The 10,788-nt window shown below is 37.1% G+C and overlaps 1 pseudogene; it reads right to left on the reverse strand.

The window, feature by feature from the left end:
• Positions 1-909: 909 nt before the first annotated feature.
• Positions 910-10,269, reverse strand: LOC129373236 (up-regulator of cell proliferation-like; annotated as a pseudogene).
• Between the last annotated feature and the right edge of the window lie 519 nt (positions 10,270-10,788).

Below are 10,788 nucleotides of genomic sequence, written 5' to 3' on the forward strand. Positions count from 1 at the left end.
ACCTACACCTTGGGTCTTGTCTGGTGTGGTAGATCTGGGCCTCTATTGCTCTGGTGTTTAGGGCCTCATCCTGGCCGCCCAGGATGAGGGCCTCTGTGCTGTCCTTGAGTCCAGCTTTTTCCAGCCATTGGTAGGATTTACTGATATCAGCCACTTGGGTTATTTGCTGGTGGTACATCCCATGTAGGGGCTTGTCCTCCCATGATGGTATCTCTGGCACCTCAACCTTCGTTCCCTGTTGTCTGAGACATTCACTGAGCACATTGTCTGTGGAGGCTTTGTCCCTGATGTATTTATGGACAGCGGTTCTCACACTCACTAGTCCTCTGCCTCCTTCCTTGCGGCTCGTGTACAGTCTCAGGGTGCTGGATTTGGGATGGTTACAGATTTTGAAGGGCTAATTTTAAAATATTTGCAAGGAATTCTGAGATATTTGCATAAGCTGGTAAATGTAACCTTTAGTTATTCTCTACATCAGTCATGTATTAAAGCTTGACATCAAATAAGCCTGACAGAGAAAAGAAGTAGAGGAAAAATGTTATCACCTGAGCTGGAGGTAAAAAAAAAGTGTTTAAAAAAAACTTGTTTATACTACAAAAGTGTTTACTAGTCTACAACACTTTTGCCAATTTTTTGCAAAAAATTTGTGATCAACACAATTATGCATTGACGTGAAATAGTGCATCTGTTGATTCTGCATGAATTTCTGCAAAAGACTGAAACAAAAGAAACAGCACTAAACAAATAAAATCTCAATTTCATTGATAAAATATTTAAGCACAACTGTTATCTTGACAATTTTATATATATGTCCCTTTTGGAAATTAAGCATTGTGATTGAGGAATCTGCATCCCAGATTTTTAAGTACACAGCTTAATTCAAATAAATTTAAAGACTTAAAACAAAACTGAAGATTCTACTTCTTTATTCTGTGACAAATATGCAGACAACTAATTCTGCTTTAATTCATGCCATATTGTATGGCACACTGCTTTATTTTATTTAAAAGGTATCAATATGTAATTATCCTAATAAATGAAAATGCAGACTTCCTTTCTGTTATAGAATCACAAATTCAGAATGATCAATGAAGGTGTTTCCAGTAATCTGGTTTGTTTGTTTATTAGAGGCAGTTTGTTCTTTCCTCTATCAGAAGAATAGAGGCAAGAACAAACTCCAACTTTTTTATTACCATTTATTGTGTCATAATGGTTAAACATTAGCTGGGTTTGTATTGGACAAGCAACATGCTACACCTTTTACAAATCTAAGTAATGTCTTCTTTCATGCAATGAAAAATAAGACAAATGAAATGTATCAAAATCAAAACACCAAACATCTAAAAAGGAATGTTCAAATGTTAAAATGGACAAAAATAAGATTCAGATGGTTTCTGCAAAGCTTTGCATGACTAACTCTAATTGAGGTCATGTTATCTCAGGTCAGGGTCATAATATCAAGGATTATGAACTTGAAATTTGACCTGTTGTTTCTGTAACTGATTAATAAGCAATTGCAGCAGTAAATAATCAATGGTTTGGAAAAATACACCAAAATACAACAGGATAAAGGCAGCCATAGGGAGAAGTATTAAAAATGAACTATAACCCAATAATGATAACAAGAACAGGAACAACAGAATCCAGGAAAGTCCAAATAAATCATCCATCCTGTGTAGTTGTACATTTTAACCATTTTCTAAAAAGCTGTACTATAAGACAAGATACTTTGTAAACATAAGTTTATAAAAGAACAGAACAATAAAATGCATTAATTAGAAATTATTATTGATTAAAAAATAGACAGAGCTATAGTAAAACAGGCTTTGCAGTTTATTTTGTCTTTGGTGAAAGAAATTAGCCCTAAGTGTTAATTATCCTGCCTTTCAAAAAAAGGAGGAAGAATAATAGAAATACTCTACATGCAAAAGTATTTCTATTATGTTTTTAATAGAAATACCAGCTTTTATTAAGAGTGTCATAGAATAGAAACTAGTTATTAAAACTGGTCTAGTTTTTAAAACCACTTGTGCTCTTAAAACTCAGCATGAGTTACATTTCACTTGATGTTGAACGACTCCTTGAGACTTTCCTCTGCCTCTTGCTTTGTGATTTTCTTCCAGGGTTCAGGAATGTCAGCAGGCTGTGCGTCATATGCATCAGCAAATTCCTTGTTGTATGTGGACATCACATATTTCCAGTAATCTGATGATTCAAGGCTCACATCAGCACGAATATCCCAATCAGGGAAAAAATTCTTGTATTCTGTGTAAGGACACCATTCATTGTTTGTGACACTGCAGCGAAAACGTTTGTTACTGATAACAAGAGAAGAGCAGATGTCAGTAGTGAGTCTTTTTGAGTCTTTCGACTTGATCACACCAAATCCATTTGGTCGATGCAAAGAAGCAAAGTGTACAGTGTGTTTTTTTCCACCAGCATCACAGGGTATTTGCAGAATGGACACTGTTTGCAACAACCAATCACTCTGTTAAAAAGCTCATTCTCTGGTTTTATGTGGAGCTGTGAGAGTTTTGTTTCAAACTTTGTTGATTTGAACTTTTCTCTAAGAGTTTCTGTCATTTCTTCCACACACATGTTGAGCCAGTGACTAAACTGTTCTGGGTCAGATTTGTTCAGAACCATGAAGGCATCAAGAGCATCCTGGGAAATGACCAGTTTATCACCAAGTTCTTTGCAGATATCTTCAACAAATGTCCTCAGACTGTCAGTGTTTTCTGTTTTTGCCATTTTAATGGCAGCATTTATGTGGTCGATGCAAAACTTAAGGTGTTTGTCCTCTAACTCACAAACTGTAGACTCAGAGGAGAAAAACTCCTTTATTCTTGTAGATGTCCATGATTTTACATAATCTTCATATGAGCGAATGTAGCTCTTAAAGCGTTTGAAGTCACTTTTTGCAATCAGATCCAGTAAAATATAATACTGGAAGGACATTCGTGTGCTGAACTCCAGTTTTGCCGTCATTTTGTCAACAATATCAGGACCAAGAGAAGAATAGATGAAGTTTTCAACAGCAGGTTTCAGACTTTGGTTTGTGAATTCTTCAGCTTTTTTCTGGCATTGGTCTCTTTCTTGAAATCTGTGCAGAACTTTTTCTTGTTTTTCTGCAGACATTTATAAGGATCATTTTCTTGGATAAAATCTTCATGCATTTTCTGAAACTTTCTGGCTGCAGATCCACAGATGTGTTGTTTCAGAGGTACTTCAAACTCAATGTCTGTGTCAACATCAGCTTCATTCAGCCTCTCGTCAATGATGTGAAGAATCTCCTGGATGTAGGTATCATGATAGTTAGTTTTTCTTTTGTTTTTATCAGTAATACAATCATTGCAAGCAGAGATGATGCTGTCAGCAATTTTTTGTCTTTCCTTTATTAGATCCGTCCAGGTCCAAATTCCTTTTAAAAAAGTTTTGGCTTTTTCCTTCACTCCTTCAGGTTTGTATGTAAAAGGCTCCAGTACACAGTCTTTTAGACTTTTTCTACTCAGCAGTTCACATGCATGGCTTCCTTTGTGTGAAAGATTTGTTCGCAACTGAAGAGAAACACTGGTGTAGATATTTGAAATCTGTTGTTTAGAGAAAGACAAGCTGCTCAGTGTTTCAATCCACATCTTGTCAAAACTTTCATTTAGTTCTTTGTCCATCATTTGAACCTTTTTCTTACGACATTCATCAATTAAATCACAAACTGCTTTCTCAATTTTTCTCTATAAGTGGCCTTGATTTTCTCAAGTTCTTTCAATCCCTTTAATATCAGCAGCTGCTGTGATCTGGTTGAACACTGATCTTTCAGTTTCTCGTCGAAGACTCTTGATGCTGTTGGAGAAATCCTCTCTGTATCCTTCAACCAGATAAACATGACCTTCTGGCTGCTCAAAGTATTTCTTCAGGTTTTCAAGGATCTTTGTCTCCCACTTGATCAGCTCTGTGATTGCTTCACTTTTCAACTCAGTGATGAATTCATTCATGTCAGATATTGCATATGTTGCAGTAAATGAACCAAAATTAGAAATTCTTGTCTCTGCTTTGGTGACCAATTTGTACATTTCCTTTTGAACTCCCACTCCCATTGGTTGTTCTCTGTGCAGAGCCTCATGTAAGCATCAGCCACCAGGCTGTTTCTGAAGCTGAAGATGAAGTTTTCATGTTTTACTGCGTTCCACAGGCTGGTTATCCACTCTCTGAACTCCAAGATGTCATTAGAAGTTGAGCCACACTTTCCCAGCTGTTGGATGATGTTTTTCTTGAGTTCATAGACAGTCTCACTGTATCCTGCATTGACTGGAGCCATTGGTGGGTTTCCATTCCAGAGTCCAGGAATGTAGCAGTTCCCAGTGTCTGGATTATACTCCATCACATCAGTGAAGCTCTTGTATTTCTCTTTCTTCTCCATTCTAGCTGCTGCCTGGGTCATCTCATCCAGCTGTTCTAACAGCAGCTTCCTGTCTCTCAGGTTCTTCTCATGGGCTGAAACATCAGAAAACGTTCTGGTGAACAAACTGACATTGAGGCTTTTTGCCGACCTCCTTCATCCTGAGGAAAGCATGCACCACTATCTGCAGGATGTCTTTCATCTCTGTTGAATTCTCCATGGCAATATTGATAATGGTGATGTCACTCAGCCCAACAACAAGTGTTGCCAGCTCATTGTCGTGCTCATAGCTGTTGTCCAGCTGTGCTAGCTCTGGTGACTTTAAGCCTTCAGTGTCGATGATCATCATGAAGTCACAGTTGAGAACTTTCTTCAAGTCTTCATTGACTTTGATGAGCAGCATGAAGGCACCTCTAGTGCATCGACCACTGCTGACTGCAAACTGGACTCCAAACATGGTGTTAAGGAGAGTGGACTTCCCTGTGCTCTGAACTCCAAGAACTGTGACGACCCGTATCTTGTTGTTTGGAGACACCAAGTCATTGAGCTGAGAGAGAACATCACTCACCCATCTGAGAGGAATGTTGGAAGCATCTCCATCTACAAGCTCAACAGGAAATCCATCCAGCAACAACTGAGCACAGAGTTTGGGCAGATGTTGCAGTTGTTGACGTGATGGATTTGTTTCTGGAAGGTAAAGAGAAGCTTCATAGATCTGACCCATTTCACGGAAGAAATGCTCAACTCCCAGTGAGCTGCTGGAAAGTTGTTGATCAATTTTTTTTATCTCTTCTTTGTTCTCAGAATCTTTGGATTTTTCCTTGTAAAGCTCCCTGAGGCCAGAAAGTTTGATTCGAGACAAGTTGTCAAGGCTCATTCTTAGCCATTTCAGAAAGTAACACCTCTCTCTTTGTTGGCTGGATATTGCAGTAATGAAGCAGGTCATTGCTTTGGACATTGCATAAGAGTTTTGTTTGTTACGTTGCTCTTCTTTTTTCTCTTTAAGGTTGCTCTTGTAGTTTTCTATGTCTTCAGAACCAACTTTTCGGAGACGAAATTCTTCCTTTTCCAAGAAAGTCAGTTCCTTCCATATTTGACCTTGTAAAGGAAAATGATTTTCTTTGAATTGAAAAGTATCTTTAATCTCTGCAGTGATGGCATCTGCATTTTTCTTTCCCTCCTGACACTCTGGAGAATCTTCATCAACAGTAATTCCCAGTTCATGAGCAACATCAGCCATCTGCTCTACTGACATCTTTAACTGTGGGTTGGCAAGTACAGTAATCACAGTTTTCTTCAAAGATTTGACAAAATCTGCATCGTTTGTTTTGTTAGTTTTTATAATTATATTGTTTTTTGTCAAGTTCAGACTGGTTGCTACTTTCTTCAAAACATCTGGAGTCAGACTCTTGTTTTGTTGGTTTCCCACTAAGAAGATCTGAGCTTTGTAGTTTTTGTTCATCAGCAGTTTGCAGTCAGAGTCCAGCTGGTCAAAGAAAACAAAAACTGCAGCAGATGTCTGACACAAAAAGGAGAATTGAGTTTCAAATGAAGCAATGTCTCCACGAAGGTTAGCTATAGCAACTGGTTCACTGAAGATGTCCATGTTTTTGTTTCCACAGGGAAGGTACCAGGTCAGTTCAGTCAGTCCATTGGATATTCTTCTCTCAATGTCTCCACACTCCATGTCACGGTGAACAAAGGTGTCATGGTATTGCTCAGAGTTACTCAGAAGTTTGTTGAGGATCTCAGATTTGGACAGAGAGCACTCACCCAGTCTCACAAATGAGATCATTGGAAGTTCAGAAAGAACTATTCTTTCTTCCATGAAGCCTTTTGATTCTGTGAGATTTGAAGGTCTGTACTTCTTAACAATGTCTCTCATGGCCCACAGCATGAGGGTGCACTGCTGTGTATCACAGTTAGGAAGCAGCAGAGGAACAGAGAACTGACACATGGACATTTTTAGAGCCAGTTCTTGCTGAACAAACCCATCAGAACACAGGAAGAGAGCAGTGATTATATCAAGAGGGTTAAATGTTTCAGCCTCATTTGGGCTCTCAAACAGATCCTCAAAATTGCTCTCTGTATTCTCTGATGGATCATCACAGTTTGAATCAGAAGAGGCATCACTCAGGTCACCTTTTACATTCCTAGCAGTCACATTAACCATCACTAATTTCTTAAGAAAATACAAAGGGACATTTGATTTACAGTTGCTCGGGTCATCATTGATCGTCTTCTCATCAATCTCAAGTATTTTGCTTAATGATAACTTCTCTCTGTGGTACTGCTCCAAGCCCAAATCTTCCAAAAGTCTCTCAGGGTTGGTCTCTGTGAATGATAAAGATACATTAAGTTTTTAATGTGTATGGGTGTGAATTCTAATTAAATACTATTTTTAACTTCAGCACTTTAGATCATATTTTTGCACAGTAGGCAAGAAACATTGTTCTACAATTGAAACTAATGATGTTTTATCTAATAACTTAAAAGAGACATATCCTACAAAATATTTTTTTTAGCTCTTAATTAAATTTTGTTGTGTACTTGGAGTCTCTAGTATTGCAGATAAATTTAGTTTGTTTATATTCTGTTTGGGTTCTTCTCTTTCTATTTGTCAATTTATTCTCTATTCACTATTACATCCTTTGAACTTTTACATCCCAGTATTTGTTGGTTTAACATGGACGTCAATTTTGCAAATTTTATTTCTCGCATTGATTTTCAAGACAAAGTTCAATGATGCTGAAGCTGTGAGAAGATAGTGAAAATATTCACTTGTTGGGTGTATTAACACACACAAGTCATTACACATCCTGTAGCATCAGAGTCTCTGTGAACTTCCTGGTACAAACAAAACTTCATGCAAATGTTTGTTTCCATGAAGGACGAGAAGGACTTCAGCAATCTCCAGTTCTATGAAGAAAGATTCTTTGAAAGACTTTGTCTGATTGAGGCGTCCGTTCCTTCTATCTATGGAAATTACATACATATCAACCAATAAGCTACAAATAACAATAAAATCACTCTTTTAGCCAAGAATTTATTATGCGTTGATATGACAACCTATCCAGTGTTTTTGCAGTAACATTTGCCTTCTGCGTATGTTGGTGCTGTGTCATTGCGAACATAAACATGCCTACATGTAGAGCTGAGTATCATCTGCATAGTTATGGTAGCTAATATTATTTCCTGTTTTAACCTGAGCTAATGGGAACACATAAATATTAAATAAGAGGGGTCCTAGGATTGAACCTTGGGGTACCCCACATGTGACCTTTGACCTCTTTGATGAGAAGTTTCCAATTGAAACAATAAATCCCTGTTCTTTATGTAAGATTCAAACCAGTCGAGCACCGAACCAGAGAGTCCAACCCAACTTTCAAGTCGATTCAGTAATATGTCATGGTCGACAGTGTCAAAAGCTGCACTGAGGTCCAACAGAACCAGCACCGTGGTTCTCCCACAGTCCGTATTTATATGGATGTCATTGAATACTTTGACTAGGCCAGTCTCCGTGCTGTGGTGAGCACGAAAACCAGACTGGAAAGTGTCAAAGCAGTTGGTTATTGTTAGGAAGCTATGTAACTGTTTACAGTTTTTTCAGTAACTTTGCAGATGAATGGGAGGTCAGAGGTCAGCCTGTAATTCTGCAGTAGTGATTTGTCCAGGTTGTTCTTTTTTATCAATGGTTTGATGACTGCTGTTTTCAAGGCCTGGGGGAAAACACCTGATGTAAGCGATGAATTTACGATTTGGATCAGATCAGTAGCAATAACAGGCAGGACTTTCTTAAAGAAATGTGTGGGTAGGACATCCAGACAGCAGGAGCTTGAACTTAATTGACTTATAATTTCTTCTAGGGTTTTATAATTAAGTAGTTGAAAATGGGTCATTTTTCCTGTATTTGTTTTGTTTGGGTACAGCAATGGTTCTGGTTTTAGAGTTGATGTGCAGATTAATCCTCTGATTTTTTGGATTTTCTCTGAAAAGAAATCAGAAAACGTATTACAGGCAGCATTAGATTGGAGTTCAGGTGGAAACGTCACAGGAGGGTTTGTGAGCCTGTCAACTGTTGCAAATAAAGTTCGAGCATTATTAATGTTTTCGTTTATGACATCTGCAAAGAAAGCCTCCCTTGCATGTTTCAGTGTTGAATTAGTTATGTAGTTTTTCTATATAGATGTCATTATGAACTTGAAGTTGAGTTTTAAGCCATTTTCGTTCTGCTCTGCAGCAGAGTTGTCTTGCAGATTGAACTGTTTGTGCTTTTCTCCATGGATATTTATTCCTACTAGACACAACCTTCATGTTAATGGGTTCAGTAGAGTCAATGATATTTGAAACTTTAGATCTAAAATCAGTCAAACGGTGCTCAGATGGATTCTCCCATCAGATTGGAGTGGTATGGCTTTACATCATACGGAACAGGTTTTCGTCACTCGGCCCGATGGTCGGGTAAAACCGTCTCACTGAAATGTCTCCAGTACCATTGGTAATATTGTTCACCGCCTCGAATGCACAATGCTAAAATCCAGTGACATAATCCAATAAAATCAACGTGATTGTTTTTCTTCCAAATAATTTATAATAATGTTGGGTTGTAAATAAAAATTTGTTCTTAATATCTCACCTGATCAAACAGAAGTTAAATAATTTTAAAAAATGATCTTGAAGGAATACTGGCAGCAGACGTTGTGCTAGACTTATTTTGTTGTCTGTCATTTTGACTGACAGCGTCAAAAAATATTCTGTCATATTCCATTTCTATCTGTGAATTTTCAAAAACATGGACATGGCCTATTCATTTTAAATTAAAGTTTTATGAGGTTTAATTAATATTCGACAAGTTGAATAGAGAATACAGATCCCATTACACATTAATCAAGCAGATGAACATATCAAACTTTATCTATACCTGCAAGCTCCCTCCCTCAAATTTAACCAAATCAAAAAACTTTCATTGTTGTGATATGATTTTAGTTAATAAATGCATCACAGATGGAGGGAATTCATGTTTAACTCCTGTTTTTGAAGCATGAGTGTTTTCTCAGTGGTTTGGAATAATCCTAATTTAATTCGCTTTGTTCTGTGTTGTTGATTTTTAATGCACTGCCTTTAGTTTAGATAAATTAATTTAAAATTTGGAAGACCACTTCCAATTTCTAGGGTCAGCATTTTAATAAAGTTGTGTGTGCAGGATGACCTACAATCTCTTCTCAATACCAGGCAAAAATATATTTAGTTCAAAATGCATTTATAAATTATGTATTTTTTTGCTTTGCATCAAAGTCAACACAAAAATGCTTACTTTGTGTTTTCCTTTCTTCCTCAGGGTTTGGTTTTCCAGGGAGGTCACTGATTTCTGCTGAGTCATTTGTGTCTGTTGTCTCTCGTAAGGTTTCTTCCTCCCTGCACTTGATCACAATGTGGTTCTTCATTTCACCAACAGGAGTCGCCAGAGGCTGAGAAATTATTTCATGGCTGATTTTATACTGTGTTGTCTTCACATGACAGCAAACAGCTGTGAAGACAATAACAACAATCATAATAATACCTGAAGACACAGACTGCTGATTGTTCTTTGTCAAATTCAATGCACTGACCTTTAACATCTGTATCCATTTTATGATATTCAGCTTTACAGTCAGCACATGTTGTTGATCCTGGGTCATTTTCTTCTTCACAGTAAAAATCCACAAATGAATCTACAGCACTAGTTTCCTTAAGATAAAAATATAAGATTACATATTTTTCAGTCTTATTATAGTTACAACATTTTTCATCACGTTTTTCTACAAAGTAGTTGTCTACCTCCATTGTAGAAAATAACTCTTTAATACTTCCTGCTTGGTTATTATTCAGGCATTTTTCACTGAAAGGAGAATGAGAAAAAATATTCAATTATTTGCATCTTTAACTTTCTCCAACACATTTATTATCCAATATAATCCCACAAAACCTAAAAGCTCTTTTTCCTCACAGACTCAAAGATGCAAGTTAAAAAAAAACAGTTGTCTGTCTGTTATTAGCATGATAAATATTCTCAGGCTGGAGTAAAAGAATGTGTTAAAATAGATGGTCTGACCCAATGGGGGCCCAATTTAGTTTTTTTAATGTGAGTGTGGCACTCAGAATGGTTGAATGATTGTCAACAGGAGGTCAAATACATGCACTTTCACTTTCATTTAAATCAGAAAAAGGAAATTCACATACATCTAATTTTGTTTTTTTGAAACAGGAAAAAGTATTTAGTGTTTTTTTTCCCAGAAACCTTTCACTGCAAAATAAGCTCAGTGACCATCTGGACCACATTGATTAACATTAGTTTGGTATTTTATGTTTTATCTGCAGTTCATTCAAAATGAAGTCCAGTAAATCTGTTGAGG

Source organism: Poeciliopsis prolifica, unplaced genomic scaffold (genome assembly GCF_027474105.1).
Source record: "Poeciliopsis prolifica strain line A6 unplaced genomic scaffold, Auburn_PproV2 SCAFFOLD032, whole genome shotgun sequence".
Classification (NCBI taxonomy): domain Eukaryota; kingdom Metazoa; phylum Chordata; class Actinopteri; order Cyprinodontiformes; family Poeciliidae; genus Poeciliopsis; species Poeciliopsis prolifica.